Source organism: Lithobates pipiens, unplaced genomic scaffold (genome assembly GCF_037356315.1).
Source record: "Lithobates pipiens isolate NorthernLeopardFrog02 unplaced genomic scaffold, aLitPip1_a1.2 Scaffold_10, whole genome shotgun sequence".
Classification (NCBI taxonomy): Eukaryota; Metazoa; Chordata; class Amphibia; order Anura; family Ranidae; genus Lithobates; species Lithobates pipiens.
Window position 1 is genome coordinate 108,068,193 of NW_027507686.1, and position 18,148 is coordinate 108,086,340.

Sequence of the window (18,148 nt, forward strand, 5' to 3'; positions counted from 1 at the left end):
GAGGCTAGTTTAAAGAGAGGCTAGTATATACAAAGATGTTAGTGTATATAGAGAGGTTAGTGTATAGAGAGAGTCGAGTGTATACAGAAAGGACAGTGCATATAGAGATGCTAGTGTATACAGAAGACAGGCTTGGGTATACATCAAAGCTGACATTCTATACAGAAGACTGGGTAGTGTATACAGAGAGTCTAGTGGGTACAGAAGACAGGCTGGTGTATTCTAGCTAGTTTTTACAGTCTAGTGTATACAGAAGACAGGCTGTGGTATACAGAGAGTTTAGTGTATTCAGAGAGTCTAGTGTATACAGTCGGCGAGTGTATACATAAGACTGGCTAGTTTACACAGTGTTTACAGAGATGCAAGGGTGTACAGAGAAGCTGGTAAATATAGAAGACTACAGCATACAGAAGAAAGGCTAGTGAATACAGAATACAGACTCGTGTATGCAGATAGGCTTGAGTATACAGAGATGCTAGAGTAAACAATGAGGCTGGGGTACACAGAGAGGCTAGCTTAAAGAGAAGCTAATATATACAAAGATGTTAGTGTATATAGAGAGGTTAGTGTATAGATAGAGTCGAGTGTATTCAGTTAGGACAGTGCATATAGAGAGACTAGTGTATACAGAAGACAGGCTTGGGTATACATCCAAGCTGACAGTGTATACAGAAGACTGGGTAGTGTATACAGAGATTCTAGTGGGTACAGAAGACAGGCTGGTGTATTCTAGCTAGTTTTTACAGTCTAGCATATACAGAAGACAGGCACTGGTATACAGAGGGTTTAGTGTATTACAGAGATGCAAGGGTGTACCGAGAAGCTAGTATATAAAGGCTGGCTTCTACGGAGAGGCTAGGCTTCTACGGAGAGGCTAGGCTTCTACGGAGAGGCTAGTGTATGCAGAACACTATCTAGGGTATAAAGAGAGGCTAGATTATACAGAGAGGCTAGTGCATAGAGTGAAGCTATTGTATATTAGAAGCCTGGTTAGTGTATACAGAGAATCTAGTGTGTACAGAAGAAAGGCTAGACAGGCTATAAAGAGAGACAAGTTTTTACAGAAGACAGTTTGGGGTATACAGAGATGCTAGTTTATACAGAGAGACTAATGTATACAGAAGACAGGCTAGGGCATACAGAAGACAGAAGACGGGCTAGTGTATTCAGAACATAGGCTAGTGTATATCGAAGACAGGCTATTGTATGCAGAAGATCGGCTAGTGTAAACATGCTGGTGTATATAGAGAGGCTAGTGAATTTAGAGGGTAGGCCAAGTGATAACAGAAGACAATCTGGGCTATACAGAGACATTTCATCATTTCATCTAGCTCACATCTCTAATGGAGTTTGTCTCATTGCCATGTTATGCCTTTTCATTCTTATGCTAAATATAGATCACTACACGATTTTAATCATCCACATCAAGCATGCAATAAAACTATCATACATATAACCATGTACTCTTTTGCTCTATTTTGCATATTTATAATTCTCCACATCAACTGTCACATTGAGTATGTGACAGTCCTGACACACCATCCTGACTTTTTTTTCTTTGTTTCTTATTAGAAATAGAGAGTACTAGCTCAAAATCCGGTTACATCTATTCACTTCGATGAGTTCTACCGCTAATTGTACGCATAATGTTCACAAAACCATCCATTTGCTACCAGACATGCTGTACATACTAAGAGTAATGTAACTATCGCTCGCTAACGATAGTTTTATTGTTAACAGTTTTATTGCTTTTCTGACATTAACCGAGTATCTCTGACATTAACTGAGTATCTCTCTGCACTATGATCTTAATAATAATAATAATAGGATTGTGTAATGCAAAGATCAACTAGTCTAATATAAGCTTTCTCAATGGTACCGGCATATCCTTTAAATTTAGACTAACGCAACTATTTCTCGGCCATTTTCAAGCTAAGCTTTCAATCTCTTACCTTTGAAAAGCGATACTTCCTCCCTACAATATTAAGCTATTTAAATGTCCTATTGGTCGCCTATATTATACAACTCTATGAAAAGCCTATATGTAGAGAATAAAACTAGTCTTACATCTTAATAAAACTGTTTTATTGCTCAACCAGTATCAGCTGTCATGACAAATAAACGTTTCCACTGTTTGACTCTATTTTCTGTATTACTTCTTTTTCTCCACCTTAACTTGTAACAGTTAAAACACAGTGACAAAACATTACTTTTTACCGCAGCAAAATGTGAGAAAAGCTGTGTAAGCCGTCTTTCTGCCATATACTTCAGAAAATTAATGTACCGCTTTTAAATCCATATCAATTCCACATAACCGTGAAACGTCTTACAATTTTAATATTTACTGATAGCAATTACTGATATTAAATTATGACTATACCAGTGTAAAAGGACCGCGTAATGGAACTGTGAAATTAATCATAATCTCAGCGTTAACTTAGCTGATAATTTACTCAACGATTTACTCAACTATTTAAACTTAGATTTTTTTCATTCTAAGTCTATTTAATCTGAAATAATTTATACTATAGTCTACTGTACTCTTAAATTATGTACTGTTGTTCTGTATTTTAGCCGTGCTCATATTTCGTTTTATGTTGCAACCATCGAATCTCATTGCTATTCCGACATTCTGCCTTAATGAGGATATTACTTTGCAACTATCCCTTAAAGCAAAATTCACACAAAACCATCTTTTTAAAACCTTTACACATTAAGAGTAATGCAACCATCTCTCGCTACCTGTATGCAATAGGATTCTCTTTCCAGTGGAAACGGAAAACCGTCAGTGTAAGCCGTCTTCGTGCGCAACAAAATTAATGGAACGATTTATACTTTGGAATATGCAAGCTACGTCAATTTACTCTTAAATAATGTACCTTTGACTTTGCAACTATCCCTTGATCCCTTTTGTGTAGTCACTATATCTCGACCTATACATACTGCCTCAAAATTTTCTTATTTTGTTTTCCTATACTTATTATTATTATTTTATAGAGATTACTATCTCTAAATCATTGTAACAAGTTATAATGTCTACAGCTAATTTTACGTTAAATAAAAGTCACACAAAACCATCTTTTTAAAACCTTTTACACACTGCACATTAAGAGCAATGCAACCATCTCTCGCTACCTCTATGCAATAGGATTCTCTTTCTGACTCTATTTTGTGTATTACTTCTTCTCCACATTAACTGTCACACTGATAACCATTTGTAACACATAACACTTGCAACACATTTTTTAACAGCAGCAAAATGTGAGAAAAGCAGTGGGACGGTTTACTTTATCAATAATACATTAATACATGCAATTACATTCACATCATGCATACATCCTAATACATCACTATTAATGTTCATGGTTACTGATACATTATGCCGATAACCACTGTAAACGGAAAACAGTCAGTGTAAGCCGTCTTCGTGCGTAACAAAATTAATGGAACGATTTACACGTTGGAATTTTCAAGCTACGTCAATTTACTCGTAAATACCCTTTAGCTGCTTAGCTCACACTTTGCTGTAAGTAGCCGCGTTTACATGTAAGTAACCAATGGGGATTGACATTTCATGTCCATCTCACATCTCTAATGCATTTCCGATCTCTTTTAAACTGCAATACTTAATCTGTGCAATATTAAGTAATATTTAGCTGCTTAGCTCACACTTTGCTGTATGTAGCCGCGTTAACTGTATTAATGGTTACATGTAAATAACCAATGGGGAATGACATTTCATGTCTATCTCACATCTCTAATGCAATTTGTCTCTTTGCCATGTCATACTTCTTTGCCAGTTATTATACCTTCTCATTCGATAGAAACCTAGTCGTTGCTGATATTTCATGATTACAGCAATTTTCTCATCTAATTGCTATTCCGACATTCTGCCTTGGTATTACTTTGCAACGCTCTATTGAACAATGTAAAGGTAAGCTAGATATTTTGTGTATTTCCACTTAAACTCGACCAATATATACTGTCTCAATATTATCCTTTCTAATTTTGCTAAATTAGATTATAGAGTTTGCTATGTCTAAATCCAGGTTACCTACTCACCTTTTTTACGTATACTGCTAATTTTAGGATAATACAAAACCATCTTATTGCTTCTTTACACGCTGCACATATTAAGAGTAATACAATGCTACCGATGTGAACAGTTTAATTGCTCTTCTCACATTTAGCTGGTATCTCTCTGCTATAGGAAACTGAATTTGTACCACAACGATCACTCATCTAATATCAGTCCACTCAGTGCTACCGGGATAACGTTTACATTTAGAGTAATGAAATGATTTCTCAGTCATTTTGGAGCTACTGCAACTAACGCTTCCGATCTCTTTTAAACTGCAATACTTAAGCTCTGCTTTTGCAGAATATTTAGCTGCTTAGCTCACACTTTGCTGTACGTAGCCTTGGGGATTGGCATTTCATCTCTAATTCATATTCACATTTCTAATGCAGTTTGTCTTTTTGCCATGTCATCCTCTGTTAGTTATTATGCTTTCTCATCCTTGTGCTATATTTGGGGTATATTCACTACATGATTAAAGACACGTAATGAACCTGATTGATAAAAACCTACACACTTCGTTGCTGTTATTTCGTGTATTCCCACTTAAACCCGACCTGTATATGCTGTCTCAATATTAATTTTAGAGTTATTTTGCTATATTTATTATTAGTATAAACAGATTACTATCTCTAAATCCTGGTAAACCAGCTCACACTAAACCGTCTAATTTCTACCTTCCCGCAGCACATATTAACATATTAACATTTAGCCGGTATCTCTCTGCAATAGTAAACGAAATGTGTAGATCACTCATCTAATATCGTCTTTTCAGTGCTACCGGAACAACTTTTAAATTTAGAGTAATGCAACGATTTCTTATGAAGTTTTTATGAAGGTTTTATGAAGCTACTGCAACTAACGCTTTGGATCTCTTTCCTGATAAATTACGCTCTGCAATATTAAGCCATGTAAATTGTCCTATTGGTCTGCTAACAATGCTATGTATAATAATACAAATCTTTTAAAAGCAATATCGTCTCACTGCAATACTTACACTCTGCATAATATATATGAATAATGCGAATAATGATAATAATGCTAATAATAAAGTCGTCTAAAACTCGGCTATAAGTAGAGAATAAAACTATCTTACATCAAAATAAACCATGTACTGCCAAACCAATAACGGCCAATTACTTAACGTCTATCAGTCAATGACTTAACAAAATAAACTTAGCACTCTTTTGCTCTATTTTGTATAGTTGTAGTTCTCCACATTAACTGTCCCATTGATATCACCACTGACAACACACCACTTTTTAACATCACCAAAATATGAAAAAAGCACTTTACATGTTTCAGAAGTAGTTGCATTAGCAAAACATAAAGTCCTGTCTTCTTTACACGCTAGCTTTTCTGTATACATTAATCTCTCTGTGTACAGTGTAAGCCTATCTGTAAAAAAAAATAGCCGGTCTTCTGCATACTCTAGCCTCTCTGTGTAACACAGTCTCTCTCTGGATTCCCTAGCCTCCATCTCTGCATACCCAGGACCTTCCTCTGTATAATCAAGCCTATCTGTATACACTAGCCTGTCTTTTGTACAAATTAGCTTCTGTGTAGCCGGTCTTCTGTATACACGAGCCTCACTGTTTACTCTTGGTTGTCTTTTGTATACACTAGCATCTCTTTATACATTAGCTCTCTGTATACCCAAGCCTCTCTGTATACACTAGTCCACCGGTATACACTAGCAAGTCTGCATACACTAGCCTCTCTTTGTAACCCAACTTCTCTCTCTGTATACCTTAGCCTCCATCTCTGCATACCCAGGACGTTCTTCTCTATAATCTAGCCTATGTGTATACACTAGCCGGTCTTCTGTACACATTAGCCTCTCTGTATAAACTAGCCGGTCCTCTGTATACACTAGTCCATCTGTATACACTAGCAAGTATGCGTACTCTAGCCTCTCTCTCTGTATACCTTAGCCTCCATCTCTGCATACCCAGGACGTTCTTCTGTATAATCTAGCCTATCTGAATAATCTAGCCTATCTGTATACACTAGCCTGTCTTTTGTACACATTTGCCTCTCTGTATAAACTAACCGGTCTTCTGTATACACTAGTCCGCCTGTATACACTAGCAAGTATGCATACTCTAGCCTCTCTCTCTGTATACCCTAGCCTCCATCTCTGCATACCCAGGACGTTCTTCTGTATAATCTAGCCTATCTGTATACACTAGTGACCATCTTGGCATGTGTCAAGAGGGCTGAGAGTGCACAAAGAAATTGCCTACGAGCACAACACCCTGAAAGCGCCCAATCTCGTTTGGTCTCAGAGGCTAAGCAGGGTTGGGCCTGGTTTGTACCTGGATAGGAGACCACCTGGGTTTTTCAGATGCCGCAGGCTTATTTTTATGTTGTTGGTGTTGACCTGTTTTTTTCGCTTGTTTCCCAAAGTGATCATCTTGGCATTTGTCAAGAGGGTTTAGAGTGCCTAAAGAGATCGCTTACAGCCTCATAACCCTGAAAGCACCCTATCTCTTCTGATCTCAGAGGCTAAGAAGGGTTGGGCCTAGTTAGTACTTGAATGGGAGACGGCCTTGGAATACCAGGTGCCGTATTCTTCTTTTTATGTTGTTGGCGTTGACCTGTTTTTTTTTCGCTTGTTTCCCAGGGTGACTATCTTGGCATTTTTCAAGAGGGATGAGAGTGCCCAAAGAGATTGCGCCCAATCTCCGCTGATCTCAGAGGCTAGAAAGGGTCGCGCCTTGTTAATACCTGGATGGGAGACCGCCTGGAAATACTAGGTGCGGTAGGCTTCTTTTTATGTTGTTGGCGTTGACTTGTTTTTTTTGTTTGTTTCCCAAGGTGACCATCTTGGCGTTTGTCAAGAGGGTTGAGCGTGCCTGAAAAAATCTACTATGGCTGCATCACCCTGAAAGAGCCAAATCTCATTTGATCTCAGAGGCTAAGCAGGGTTGGGACCTGGTTAGTACCTGGATGGGAGACTGCCTGGGATTTCTCGATGCCATAGGCTTGTTTTTTAAGTTGTTGGCATTGACTTATTTTTTTTTTTTTGTTTTATTCTTTTATTAAGTATAAGTAGAACAACATAAATATAACAGTCAACCATACAGCATGACCCAGGGTCACAATTACATGGTAACAAAAAATAGGCAGCCAAATAACTCTGGGTTCTCAGAGGGGAGTCCTAGAGTTTCATGCAGAAAAGAGAGAAACCCCACCTCGGACATGTAGTACAGTATAACTAATGCAGCTCCGTTTGGACTTTAGCCAAAATTTTTATATCTGCTTGGAGCAGCGAGATGGGGCGATAGGAATCCGGGGAGTGGGTATCCTTTCCTGGCTTGGGTATCACTATAATAACTGCCTGCCGTAGAGTATCAGGTAGGGACCCGGAGTCAAATATGTGTGTATATAATCTCAACAATTCTGGCACTAGTGTCTCAGAGTAGTGGGCATAGAAATCCAGGGGAATACCATCCAGTCCAGGGGCCTTAGCCGTTGCAAGGGATGCCACTGCTAGCCTAATCTCATCTGCCGATATCGGGGCCTCAAGAGACTCAACCTGAGCCTCAGACAGGTAGGGAAGAGAGATATCTCGGAGGTATGCCCCCGTCTCAGTTCTCGGCCTATGCACCTGCGACTCATAAAGGGCAGCATAGTAAGCACGAAACATGGTGGCCACTGTTGGTGGACCAGTCAACTCCTCACCCCCATTGTCAGTCAACGAAACCACCACCGGGGGCTTGGAGTCCCGATGCGCCAAGTAGGCCAGCAACTTTCCCGCCCTCTCTCCTTGTTCAAACACCCGTTGCTTAACAAAAAACAACTTTTGCTTAGCCTGTTCAATGTGGAGGTGATCTACTAGCCTTGTGTGGTGACGTAATACCTGGGCCTTAGCAGTTGTGGGTTCAGTAGTGAAGTCAGTGGTCACCGAGTCCAGCTCCCATAGGGCATTAGATAGCAAAGTCTTGGAGGTACGCTTCAACCGGTTAATCCGGTGTGTTAAATTGGAGCGTACGTGCAGTTTAAAAGCCTCCCAGGTACAGTCAACCGGAGCCGTCCCCTGATTAGTAGTAAAGAAAAACCCCCATTCGTCCCCTAAGTCTTCGCTGGCTGGGTACAACATGGCGTACTTGAGGTGAGGTGCCCTAAGGCGCCTCTTGACTTCCACGAATCGGGAACGACGTTTTTGAACTTCTGCGGAGAAGTCAGGAAACACTGAGATATGTCCGTTCTGAAACGGGATGTTGCCTTTTTCATGAGTAAGGCGACGTATGGCATCCCTATCCCGGTAATTTAACAGCTTAGCAATGCACGTGTGAGGAGGTGCCCCCTCCGGCGGCGGGCGGGCGGGCATTCTGTGGGCCCTTTCAATAATAAATGAGGTAGAGAACGCTTCCCTACCGTAGGCCTTAATCAGGAGAGATTCCAAAAATGTCGCCGGGTCAGCCCCCTCGGAGCCCTCCGGCAGGCCGATAAAGCGGAGGTTAGATCTGCGGGCCCTATTCTCAAGGTCGTCCTGTTTCTGGGCCAGCTGCTGGAGCTGCCTTTGCACATCCTGTTGGGCATGCTGCAGAGGGAACAGGTCATCTTCGGCCTGACTGATCCGGGTTTCAGTTTCCTTCACTCTGTCATGCAGTTTAGCCATGTCCTGTCGGATAAGTGAGACATCCACCCTAACCTCCTCAAGTTTAGTTGTCAGTGTGGTCTGGCAGGTAGAAATTGCCTCAAGCACCTTCGCCGTGTCTGAGGTAGCAGGTTCTGCAGCCGGAGTGGACTGTCCGCCATGTTGGCCCTCATAGTCCCGCCGGAACTTTTCAAGAGATGCCGCCGCTGCAGACTGCTTCTTCGTCGGAGACATCGTCCCAATGTATACACAAGAAGGTAGCGGGTATTACACCGGTAAAATCGTAGGTAAAACAGTTAGAGGGCACCCAGGATCACTACAGGAGATCGCGGTAGGAGCGGAGCTCAGGTCACAAGCGTCCTACTCCATTGCTGTCCAGGCCACGCCCCGTGCCATAGGCTTCTTTTTATGTTGTTGGCTTTGAACTGTTTTTTTCGCTTGTTTCTCAAGGCGACCATCTTGGCGTTTGTCAAGAGGGTTTGGCGTGTCTTGAAGAGAACGCTTACGGCCACATCACCCTGAAAGCACCCGATCTCGTCTGATTTCAGAGGCTTAGCAGCGTCAGGCCTGGTTAGTACCTGGATGGGAGACTGCCTGGGAAGACCAGGTGACATAGAAAGATCTGGCCTGGTTAGTGTCTTGATTGGGAGATCGCCTGGGAATACCGGATGCCGTAGGATTCTTTTTATGTTGTTGGCTTTGACCTGTTTTTTTTCCCTTGTTTCCCAAGGTGACCATCTTGGCATTTGTCAAGAGGGTTGAGAGTGCACAAAGAAATTGCCTACGGGCACAACACCCTGAAAGCGCCCAATCTCGTTTGGTCTCAGAGGCTAAGCAGGGTTGGGCCTGGTTTGTACCTGGATGGGAGACCGCCTGGGTTTTCCGAATGCCGCAGGCTTCTTTTTATGTTGTTGGCGTTGACTTGTTTTTTTTGTTTGTTTCCCAAGGTGACCATCTTGGCGTTTGTCAAGAGGGTTGAGCGTGCATTTGATCTCAGAGGCTAAGCAGGGTTGGGACCTCTCGATGCCATAGGCTTTAGTTTTAAGTTGTTGGCATTGACTTATTTTTTTTATTTTTATTATTCTTTTATTAAGTAGAACAACATAAATATAACAGTCAACCATACAGCATGACCCAGGGTCACAATTACATGGTAACAAAAAATAGGCAGCCAAATAACTCTGGGTTCTCAGAGGGGAGTCCTACAGTTTCATGCAGAAAAGAGAGAAACCCCACCTCCGACATGTAGTACAGTATAACTAGTGCAGCTCCGTTCGGACAAATGTAATCATGGAGAACAACTGGGACCACAGCGAGCCAGCTTATCATGACCTACGTGAACCAGAGTAAAATATGAGCCGGTCATGTCCAGAACCCTGGGGTTCTTCTGGGTCCCGAAGGCTAGTAAGGAGACAAAGTGGGAAGAAGAGAGTGCAAAGACGGAGAGAGAGGAGGTGGGGGGATGGCGGTGGGGAAAAAAAGAAAAATAAAGACAAAAAGGGAGGGGGGAATGCCACCCAGGGCAGACATGGCCTACGTAGGTAAACGTTAGATGTTCAGTCGTTTTCTGGGACAGAGGCACTGCTCACCTCCCGAATGTAGTCTCGAGTACCAGTAAAATACCTCCAAGACCTCCATGTAACACTAAATGCCTCTTCAGTGTTGTGAAGGGTGGCGGTCAATTCTTCCATCCGGAGAATATGATTGACTTTGGAATACCACAGCACCTTGGATGGGGGCTGAGGCTGCCTCCACAGTGTGGGAATGCAGGCCCGGGCGGCATTCAGGAGTTGCATCGTGAGGGTTTTTTTGTATTTTCGAACAGGCTGTTCGGTCAAGTGTAGAAGGCACGCTGCTGGGAACCCAAAAGTTCCTCAAGGCCGGGCATGCCGAGAAAAGGTGTCCCATGGTCCCCGTATCTGAATTTCACCTCCAACAAACATCCGGGATCGATCTATCCATTTTATTCAGAAGGTATCGGACTCTATACCAGCGTGAGACTATCTTGTATTCTGATTCTTGATATTGGTCTGCTTTATGTACTAAGGTCAGGATCTTCCCTATCTGTTGTGGGGTAAATGTGATGCCTAAGTCCCTCTCCCATTTGTGGATAAATGGTGGGGGTCGACTCCTCCTCCTGACTACTCAATAGGTTGTACAGGAGGGTGAGGGTGTGTCGCCCAGGTTCCCTTTTGTGACAGATGGATTCATAGGGTGTCAGGTCTCTAGGAGTGTAGGGGGCCCTTTGTATGGCCAGAAGAAAGTGACGAAGTTGATAAGCACTAAACAAGTCAAGCGGAGGGTCAGAAAGCTTGGCGACAGTTTGCGTGGTCGGGAGCCCTCCCGAGGGCCACACCTCTCCCAGACGCTGTTTCCCCACCACTGTCAACTGTCGCAGTTTATTGTTGGTAAATCCCGGTGGGAAGTCTGGATTACCTATAACCGGAGTCATTGGTGATGGCAGGGGAGCAATGTGTGTGCAGCGGAACAACCTCCGCACAACAGCCTACGTAGCTCCCACTACGGGGTGACCTCTGAGGTCTTTTGGTAGGGAGGACAGGAGCTACACGGGGAGGTCAATAGGGGAATGGATCCATCCTCAATCTCCATCTCCACCCACTGCTTGTGTGGGCCATTACAATGCCAATCAACGACTCTCGCTAGCAGAGTCACTCTGTAGTATTGTCTGAGATCTGGGAGACCCAGACCCCCCTTGTCCTTTGGTCTGGCAAGCAATTGCAAACGGGCTCTGGGCGGTTTGCGCGCCCAAATAAAGTCCCGGACCAGCACCTGCAGTTGTCTGAAAAAAATTGGGGGTAACCGGATCGGTAATGTCTGGAACATGTATAAGATCCGCGGGAGGGCCGTCATTTTGAATGCATTACAGCGCCCGAACCAGGTCAGTGTTAAAGCATGCCAGTTTCCCAAATCAGATTTCAGTCTATCCAGCAGAGGGACAAAATTAAGCGGGAACAATTGCGCTAAATCCGCTGCGATGTCAACGCCCAGGTAACGTATAGATTTTTCAGCCCAGTAGAAAGGAAAAGCGGAGCGGAGCCTCTTGGCCTCACCATCCGGGACCGATATAGTCAATACAGCCGACTTGGCGCAATTGATTTTATAGTTTGATAGGCTGCCGTATCACTGTAGAGACGCAAGTATATTGGGAAGCAAAATGTGTGGATTGGAGACGGAAAAAATTAGATCATCAGTGTACGCCGCAATTTTGTGGTGTGCCGAGGGTTTAGATATGCCAGTAATATTGGCGTCATTCCGAACGTGACACATAAGTGGTTCCAGTGTCAGAATAAAAATTAGGGGAGACAGAGGGCACCCCTGCCTCGTCCCATTAGTGATGGGGAAAGAGTCCGAGCACCACTCGTTCACCCGTACCGCTGCCGACGGCGTGGAGTAAAGCGACATTACCCAGCTCATCATGTTGGGGCCAAGACCTATATGTTCCAGGGTGGCCTGCATAAAGTGCCAGGCCACCCTGTCAAAGACCTTCTCCGCGTCCGTTGACAACATAAGCAAGGGCCTTCCCTGTACATGCGCCGCATGGATTTAATTGAGGACTCGGGCCGTATTGTCTCTAGCTTCCGACTTATTTTTTATTTTTTTGCTTGTTTCCCAAGGTGACCATCTTGGTGTTTGTCAAGAGGGTTGAAAGTGCCTGAAGAGATTGCCTACGGGCACATCACCCTGAAAGCACCCGATCTCGTTTGATGTTGGAGGCTAAGAAGAGTCGGGCCTTGTTAGTAGCTGGATGGGAGACCGCCTGGGAATACCAGGTGTCATAGACTTCTTTTTATGTTGTTGGCGTTGACCTGTTTTTTTTTCGCTTGTTTCCCAAAGTGACCATCTTGGTGTTTGTCAAGAGGGTTGAGAGTGCCTGAAGAGATTGCCTATGGCCACATCACTCTGAAAGCACCCAATCTCGTCTGATCTTGGAGGCTAAAAAGAGTCGGGCCTGGTTAGTACCTGGATGGGAGACCACCTGGGAATACCAGTTATTGTAGGCTTCTTTTTATGTTGTTGGCGTTGATTCGGTTTTTTTTTTTTTGCTTGTTTCCCAAGGTGACCATCTTGGCATTTGTCAAGAGGGTTGAGAGTGCCCAAAGAGATCGGCTCACTAGCTCATCAGCTGTCCAACGTTTGGAACAGCGATCTCCAACGATCATTATGAGCTTACTGTGTCTCGCGGAGGTATTCTTCCGAAAAGCTAAACTGGGTCCAGTAGAACCATCTGTTCCCATGCTCCTCCATTTTATCCCTTATTGTGGCAGTCAGGTCTTCCATTCGTTCAATATCATTTACCCTTGCGAACCACTGGGTCACCATTGGAGCAGATTGCTCTTTCCACTGACTTGGGATGCAGGCCCTAGCTGCATTGAGGAGATGTTTAAGTAAGGACTTATGATAACGCTTTCTCGACATAGGAGTTAGATTGAGAAGAACTGCTGCGGGATCATTGGCTAAGGAAATGTCTGTGAACTTGTGGATGAGTCTCAGGACAGGCTGCCAGAATGTTTGTAATTTAGGGCATTCCCAGAAAATGTGGAGAATGGTGCCAGCCTGTTGCCCACAGCGACAGCAGCGGTCAGATTGACCGGGGAATATTTTGGCCAACACCACCGGTGTACGATACCAGCGTGTGATCAGCTTATATGAGATCTCCTGATATTTACGGCAGAGTGACGACTTATGGGCGAAAAAGAGTATTCTGTCCTTCTGTGGTTTGGAGAATGTAGTTTGTAAGTCCCTTTTCCATTTAGCTAGGAAGGGTGGATCCGTGGAGGATTGTGCGTCTGTCAGGATTTGGTAGGACCTAGAGAGGGAACCACGAATTGGGCCATCATCCAGGCAAAGTTCCTCGAAGGGGTGGAATTGTCTAGAGAAGAACGAATGGTTAGGTAGTGATCCGAGGAAATGGATTAGCTGTCTAGCTCTCCAGCTATCCAATGCAACAGGTACTTGCTCTAGCAGTATGGTCCCCATGGGAATCAAGCCCGTGGGTCCAGGCGCCGCGCAGGCGCCGTTCAGCTTCGGAGATTTTCTGAAGCTTCGTCTGCTCCGTACTGCGCATGCGCAGTACGGCGCGGACACTATATCATGGCCGGACAGTATATGGCAGAACACCGGCACCAGTCAACCACCGGTGTCATGTGCGTCGCTGTGTAATATAGAGCAGGGTCCGGGAAGCCAATACCTCCCCGCAATTTCGGTCGCAATAGCATTGCCCTACCAATACGCATATGTTTTCCGCGCCAGAGGAACTTGATAAAGATTGAGCGAACCGCATGAAAGAAAGTCTGGGGTATTTTGATAGGTAAGGCTTGTAGTAGATACAGAAGTCGTGGCATCGCGTTCATCTTCAACACGTTACAGCGTCCGAACCATGACAGAGCTAGTGGGTCCCATCTTTTAATAACTAGACCATGCTTTACTCCACGCCGTCGGCAGCGGTACGGGTGAACGAGTGATGCGCGGACTCTTTCCCCATCACTAATGGGACGAGGCAGGGGTGCCCTCTGTCTCCCCTAATTTTTAATCTGACACTGGAACCACTTATGTGTCACGTTCGGAATGACCCGAATATTACTGGCATAGCCAAACCCTCGGCACATCACAAAATTGCGGCGTACGCTGACGATCTAATTTTTTCCTTCTCCAATCCACACATTTTGCTTCCCAATATACTTGCGTCTCTACAGCGATATGGCAGCCTATCAAACTATAAAATCAATTGCGCCAAGTCGGCTGTATTAAATATATCGGTCCCGGATGGTGAGGCCAAGAGGCTCCGCTCCGCTTTTCCATTCTACTGGGCTGAAAAATCTATACGTTACCTGGGCGTTGACATCGCAGCGGATTTAGCGCAATTGTACCCGCTTAATTTTGTCCCTCTCCTGGATAGACTGAAATCTGATTTGGGAAACTGGCATGCTTTAACACTGACCTGGTTCGGGCGCTGTAATGCATTCAAAATGACGGCCCTCCCGCGGATCTTATACATGTTCCAGACATTACCGATCCGGTTACCCCCAATTTTTTTCAGACAACCGCCCAGATCCCATTTGCAATTGCTTGCCAGACCAAAGGACAAGGGGGGTCTGGGTCTCCCAGATCTCAGACAATACTACAGAGTGACTCTGCTAGCGAGAGTCGTTGATTGGCATTGTAATGCCCCACACAAGCAGTGGGTGGAGATGGGGATTGAGGATGGATCCATTCCCCTATTGACCTCCCCGTGGCTCCTGTCCTCCCTACCAAAAGATCTCAGAGGTCACCCCGTAGTGGGAGCTACGTTGGCTGTTGTGCGGAGGTTGTTCCGCTGCACACACATTGCTCCCCTGCCATCACCAATGACTCCAGTTATAGCTAATCCAGACTTCCCACCGGGATTTACCAACAAGAAACTGCGACAGTTGACAGTGGTGGGGAAACAGCGTCTGGGAGAGGTGTGGCCCTCAGGAGGGCTCCCGACCACGCAAACTGTCGCCGAGCTTTCTGACCCTCTGCTTGACTTGTTTAGTGCTTATCAACTTCGTCACTTTCTTCTGGCCATACAAAGGGCCCCCTACACTCCTAGAGACCTGACACCCTATGAATCCATCTGTCACAAAAGGGAACCTGTGCGACACACCCTCTCCCTCCTGTACAACCTATTGAGTAGTCAGGAGGAGGAGTCGACCCCCACCATTTATCCACAAATGGGAGAGGGACTTAGGCATCACATTTACCCCACAACAGATAGGGAAGATCCTGACCTTAGTACATAAAGCTTCCATCGCAAACCAATATCAAGAATCAGGATACAGGGGGGCATGACCGGAAGCGGACCTGTATGGACGCTCACTGAGGCAGCTCTCTCCTCAGCCCAGCCACAGCAGCACGTAGGGAGACAATCTGCACCCATCCGATGGGGAGATCGAGGGCCACCCACTCCACGGCTACTAGGGGACCCTCTGCCGTTCCTCCGGGGCCCGCAGCTGACCTCCGGACCTATTTTTCTCCATCGGACGCTCCGGCCGGCGGGCCTCCCAAGATGGCGCCGGCCGCGCTGGAGGCGCCGTTACAGGCCTCATCCCCGGCCTCGAGTGAGAGGGGCGGCTGCCGGTCGGGCACCGCGGCGGACGGGACGCCTCCTCCATCCAGGGCAGCCGACCGGATTCCCGCAGCGGTGAGTGCTAGGCAGCCCCCGCCCGCACACCAGGCCACCAGATCAGGCCCGAGGCCTACAATGAGGCCCCTCTCTCCGGACGCTGGCGCACCCAACCCCCCACGGCACTCTGAGCAATACGCGGCCATGAGGGACCTGAGCCCACTGCAGTGGGGCCAGAGATCCCCTCCGCACAAGACGCCCGACTGGGAGCAGGTCAGTGGGGAGGCCTGGGGGGAGGCAAGTGGCCGCACCATGCCGGGTCAGTACCCAGGGTACTTGGGGCGCGGATCCCCTCCCCCCCAACGGACACACAATGCACGGGGGCCCTCCCTAGGCTGCTGCGGGCGGCATCGGACCCCCTCCTCCCCACTAGTTCCCTGGGGTCCCCTCCTTCCATGGAGGACACTGACTTTCCAGCCCTCCCCCCCCGGGAAACCCGCTACCCTGGCCTCAGCGGGGACAAGGGGGTGTGGAGGAGCCCCGAATGGACCAAGGAGTCCGGTCCCCATCACCCAAGCCCCAGAGACAGTCCTCCTCGTGGGCCCCTAACCCGCAGCGACATCGGAGTGGCTCCCCGGCCCCTGTTGCGCATAGATCGGGCTTAGACCCGTTTCGAGAAGTGGGACGGACCCGCATGACTCCCCTGGCGCAACCACCTCCTCGGCACGGGGTGTGGGATTCCCATACCGGGCCCCCCCCAGACTCACGGGAGACAGACGATGGGCCCCACGGACCTCCACTGCCGTCCCTTCTGTATCCGACTGGGGGCGACCCCGGGGGGCCCCCCCCGCCCCTGCTCCCGCAATGGCAGCAATACCTACAAGCAATCCCCACTAAGGAGGACTTTAGGCAATTGATAGAGGATGTTAAATCAACCTGTCGCTCAGAAATACAAATGTTGCACTCCGGTCTCAAGCACTTAGCGGATCGGGTGGAGATGGCCGAGGAGGAGATACAGGAGACTAAAGTGGCGATCCACAGGACCCAAGCACAAGGTGCCGACCATCGTATGCTCCTGAGAGACATGCAGCGTCATGTGGAGGACCTGGATAACAGGGGGCGTCGGCATAACATAAGAGTGCGGGGGATTCCAGAAGCGGATGGGCCGGAAGATCTCCAAATTATCCTGCAAGAAATATTTAACAACCTTCTGGGGGAACCCCCCTCCAAGTTTATTGAAATGGACAGAGCTCACAGGGCCTTGCGCTCCAAAGGCGCGACTTCTACCCCCAGGGATGTCATCTGTAGAATCACTTCGTTCCACATAAAAGAGGACATAATGAGACAAGCCCGCCTGGCCCGGGTGGTGACCTTTCGTGACATCCAAGTGCAGCTCTTCCCAGACCTATCTTGGCTCACACTGCAGAAGCGTAGACTTCTTCAACCATTGCTTCGTACATTGCAGGATGCTCATATTCCATACCGCTGGGGATATCCGTTCGCTCTTACAGCTAAACATCAAGGCAAGACGGCAACCTTGCGGTACCTGGAAGATCTACGAACCTTTTGTGAGGACCTGGGGCTTCAACCTCCCCAGCTGCCTGACTGGGATCTTGTGGCTGCGCAGCCCCCCACCCCAACCCTGTGGCAGAAGGTCCCCTCCCGCCAACGCCCTCGCAACCGGGAGGCCCCTAAGAAGACGGCCCGCCAAGGAAAGGGCTGAAGTTCTGCATGGCGGCAATTTTTGTGTATCTTTTTCTCCTTTTTTGATCCCGTAGGCCCGCGGGGCGTAAGGGATCGCGGCCCGTTTTGTTTGTTGGTTGGCCGGTGGACTGATGTCCGGACTCTCCGAACTTGCCCTCTTTTTCTGCCTCAAGAGCTCCCGTTTTTTACTTATTTTTTCTCCTCCTACCAAGTGCCTTCGTGCTGATGTTGAATTATGTTTTTCTTAAGGCTGATGTAAATGTGAGACTGAGACCATGGGTTTGTCACTGTCTCTGTGTCACCCCCCTTCTACCCGGATGCATTGGTGTTGCATCCGGGATCTTGGGAACTGTCTGGCGGCTGCCGTCGCAGGGGCGTTCCCTCAGCTCCCCCCCACCTCTTGCCCCCGGCTTTACCTACGCCGATTGACGGGGGGGCTGGACTCCCATGCGGCCGCCAGGCCCGGCCCTCGGGTTCGGGTTCTGGTGGCCCCCTGGGAATCCGATCAGACCTGAGCGATCTGCCTGTTCATGGTCTCCTATGGTTCAATTTTGTAATGTACAATAGTTGTTTATTTAATGTGTGCACCTATGTTTGCGATACTAACCTCTTCTTTCTCTCCCCTTCTCTGCTTTTTCCTCTCCCTCTCCCCTCC

At 46.7% G+C, this 18,148-nt stretch overlaps 1 pseudogene; it reads left to right on the plus strand.

The window, feature by feature from the left end:
• The first annotated feature begins 12,587 nt into the window (after positions 1–12,587).
• LOC143952621 (5S ribosomal RNA) lies at positions 12,588–12,706 on the plus strand (annotated as a pseudogene).
• Positions 12,707–18,148: the final 5,442 nt, after the last annotated feature.